The sequence below is a fragment of the Arachis hypogaea genome, chromosome 18 (genome assembly GCF_003086295.3).
Source record: "Arachis hypogaea cultivar Tifrunner chromosome 18, arahy.Tifrunner.gnm2.J5K5, whole genome shotgun sequence".
In the NCBI taxonomy this organism is placed as follows: Eukaryota; Viridiplantae; Streptophyta; class Magnoliopsida; order Fabales; family Fabaceae; genus Arachis; species Arachis hypogaea.
This window is the reverse complement of record NC_092053.1, coordinates 21,722,412-21,727,012: the sequence shown is the minus strand read 5'-3', so window position 1 is coordinate 21,727,012 and position 4,601 is coordinate 21,722,412.

Genomic DNA, 4,601 nt, shown 5'->3' with positions numbered 1-4,601 from the left:
CGGGTTGAGTTTGAGTCACATCAAACCTAGTTTCATCCGACCCATTAGTGGGGAAAAGATGTGTTTTATTAAAAATAAAATGGTCATATAATTAATATTTTACGTAAAAAGAATAATTTTAAAACAATTTTTACTGTTAAAGATAATATTAATAAAAAAAAAATCGAGAATGATTTTTATTTTAATTCACGTTAAGAACTAAAATAATATTTAACCCTTTTTTTTTTAAGTTTGCGGCTAACTCTCAATATAAAAGTGAGACATTGAAAAAATTATTACCATAAGAACTAGATATTACGTGAAAAATTTCAAAATCTTATAAGATTCTTTTTTAATAAAATGTTCTTGTTCAAGTATCTATCCCACATCATTCATAGCATTCAATTTTTATCTCCTTTTTAATTGTCTTTAGTTTAAAAACAAGAGTAAAGTATTAAATTGGTCTCTATATTTAAACTTAATTCTGTTTTGGTCCTTAAAATTTAAAGTGTCCTATTTGAATCCAAAAAAAAATTTATTTAATTTTAATATATTGTCCCATCATGAGGTCGAAGTTAAATAATTAATGAAATATCCTACATGACAACAGTACAAGAATAATGTCGATAACCTGTAAAACAAGTACAAGCTCCAAAAGCACAAAATCAACCGTAGATGCATCAATTCATTTATTTAACATTTTCTTTAGTTTTATAAAAAATACATTTAATTAATTATTTAACTTTAACCTTACGGTAAGACTATATTAAAATTAAATAAAATATTTTAGATTTAAATAAAACACTTCAAATCATAAAAACCAAAATAAAATTATGCCTAAATATAAGAAACTAATTTAGTACTTTACCAAAACAAGAAATAGTGACAATGTTTTACCTTTTTGCAGATTAAACATGCTTTCCACCCGGCAAGTCCAGCGTGAAATGTGGTACAAAATGCTCCACTATCGTAGAGATACCTATATTATGTCAAAGGCGAATGATTCAGTTATATACTTGTACAACAACAAAAAAAAAAATGGTTCTGATAAATTTGTTGGTTATATCTATTTATATGTTTTTTTATAAGTTTAAATTTTTGTAATAATAATTTGCTAACTTGGTATAAATTTTTATGATCAAGAATCTAAAATTTAGTCTTTGTTGACAAAAAAAAATTAGTGTAAGACAAATAAAAAAACTGTATAAAATTCACACAAACTCGACTCTTCGATATGTATATATCCTTCCTGTAAGTTTAAGCTCTTGCGGCGTGATTTCATAACAACAACAAAATTCATTTTGATAATCAAGGTATCTAGGATTAATCAAGGTAACCGATAAGATCAGATATAAGTTTGACTCTCGTAACAAAATAAAAATACTTAAAAAAAAAAAACCAGCATGACCGTACCACTAGGCGTTAGTATTATGAAAAAGTATAGGGTACCAACATATTATCTGTCAACTTATTGCCAACAATAATTAATTATTATATTTTAAATACATATATAAAGAGACACATTCAGAAAATATATCTATAAAGACACTTCTATTAAACACAACCATAAAAAAGATATTTTTATTAGACACATTTACGAAGACACTTCCATAAAACATAGTTATAAATAAGAATTGGCAGAAATTGGCAGATACGCTGTTGGTAACGTAGCGGGACCGAAGTTTAAAACATCTCTAACAAAATCCATGTTAATTAAATAATAATAATAACAATAACTATATTAAGTATATACTAGAATTTGCTAATGAGATATAGCTCAAATACTCCCCATATTCAATTAAGAAGTTGCGGATTCGAATCTCTTATCTTTGGTAAAAAAAAAATACTAGAATTTGTCCTTAAAATTTATTTATTAAAATAAAATATAAAATATATATTAAAAATAAATTAAACTATATATATATTTATATATAAATATATAATAATTAATTTTAATAACTAATTTTAATGTATATATAATATTTTTATAATAATAATTAAAATACCCGCATTGACGACAGAGTTGTGCCAAAGTGCCATCGCCAAGGTGCCAGCCATATCTGAAGGGTGTGGACACCGACTTACAGTAAAAGCAGCAGATGAGGGTGTTGTTGAAATCCCCATTCAAATCTAAAGCAGCCATTGGAGAAGCTCAGTAACAGAAAGCCACACGCACTTCTATATATTGTCGTATATTTGTTCACAGGTCACTACTCACTAGTGCTATATAAATAAAATAAAATAAAAACACGTATTAATGTAATAAATAAAATATAATTTATCTTCCATTGAAAATCTTCTTATTGTTAAATTTTTTCCTTTTTTCTTCAACCTAATAAATATATTCCATAAACCATTGGTGCCTGTAACGAAGCAATAATAATTTCGAAGAATAATAATAATAATAATAATAATAATAACAATAATAATGATTAATTTGAAATTAATTTTAATACATTATTAGCGTAAAGCAGATTTACACATAAATCTAATTACATAATATTATATTAATAAAAATAACTACCTTTTATATTAATCGTGTGAATGATTATACAAAAAAATAGATGTAATTAGATAATAATATAAAATATTTTATTATCAATATATTAAAATTAACATCTGATTAAATATTCGAGATGGTTTATGAAATTTTAAATATTATTCTATTTTGTTCATAAAAATACTAAATACATATAAAAAATTAATTATCAAATCAATTATTATATATATTTTTTATTTAATTTATTTTTAATATATATTTTATACCTTAATATGTATTATATAATAATAGTTGATGATTTGGTACAACATGTAATATGGTTGATCACTCATAGAGAAAGTCTAGAAGACCAATATTTTTATTAAAATTTGGCCAGTACTTAATCAATAAAAGAAAAGTGAGTAATCTTACACTATTGAATGAAATCTCACACCATTAAAAATGCCAATAATGAATAATTGATGACTACAAATTACAAAACTTACTGGCCCCTAACACTCTTCTTATTCATAAAGTATAAAACAAAATGATTATGCATATATTAAAAATTAACTATTAAATTAATTACTATGTATTATATAAATATGTATTTTTTTAACTTATTTTTATTGTATATTTTATATTTTAATATATATTTTATATAAATAATTAATTTAATAATTAATTTTTAATTTACACATAGCAGCATGATTGAAATATAAAACATAAGACATACACTTATGCCTCGCTCAAATTTTCGTATTCGTTACTATGGTAATGGGCTAATGGCTATGTGAATGTTACGGGGTAAAATGATTATATATTACTAGTGTATAAATTTGAAATTAGCCAAGATAGTAACTAATAAAGTGTTTTATTTTATGTGTGTTGTATAATAAAGAACATTTCAAAAAAATAATTTGGACAACAAACTATTTTTATATCTCCATAATAATAATAATAATAATAATAATAATAATAATAAGAAAAAGAAGAAGAAGAAGATACATAGATAGATAGATAAATAGATAGAAGGAAAAACTATTATTTTATCCATAAAAGTTTTAAATGTTAACAAATCTATTCATAAATGAAAGAAATCCATAAAAGATGGATTTCGTACGATAAAATTATTCAAATATTAAAAAATTATCGAAAAATTTCAAATTACTTTTTTTCTAACCCTAATCTCAACACCCATCCTCCAAATTTCAGCCCTCTTTTTATTATTTTCATAGATTTCACTACCTTCTTCATTTACACCACCAATTGTTAGTCTTACCTTCCTCTTTTTTCACGGTCACAATCATAAACAACAATAACAACAAGCAAATCAAACCACAATAGCTTGCTGTTTCGATTAATAGCCCAAGACGTAATTGCTGTTTTTCTTTCACTACCATGTGAGGTGGCGCAATCTGAATAACTTTGGGCACTGGGTATTTCATTTATAGTGGTAGAGAAGAGCATAACACAGAGTTAGCTGGTGACGGACTTGAAAGAGGCGAGCGGCAAAATTAGGTGACACTAGATTCCTCTGCCACCAACTATCGGTGCAGGCCCATTAATCCTTAACGACGGCGATAACGAAGTCGACGATGACATTATCCGCATAAAGTGCAACGCCAGGAAGGAGTGGAAGATGAGGAGTAATGTTTGACAAGGAAGTTGTTATTGGTGGCACAAATTTCAGGAAAGTCATAGATGTTTGGATTTTTAGGAAGAGTGTCGTGAAGTTAGGTGAGAGAGGTGCGACTAGAGATAGAGTTGTCGGAGGAGAGGCGGTAGCTGGTGGTGGAGAAGTTGTCGTAGGAGGATGAGGTGGTAGCGTCCGAGTAGGTGGTGGTGGTTGTGGTTGTGGTTGCGGTAGGGGCAAAGCGGGATAGGGCGTTGGGCTCTGGTGTCAATGTCCTTGATGTTTTGGCCTGAGTTCTAGGTTGAGACTTGAGAGTTAAAGTGGGGGACCAGATTTCTAAGAGGGATGTGGGATTGAGGTAGGGTTGTGTTGGTGAGGGAGATGGTGAAATTCTTGAAAGAATAAAAGGATAGTTGAGATTTGGGAGAGAGGGTGATGATGTTTGAGGAATCATGAAGGGCATTAGGGTTAGGATGAGGACAATTTGAAATATTTAGGTGGTTTTTT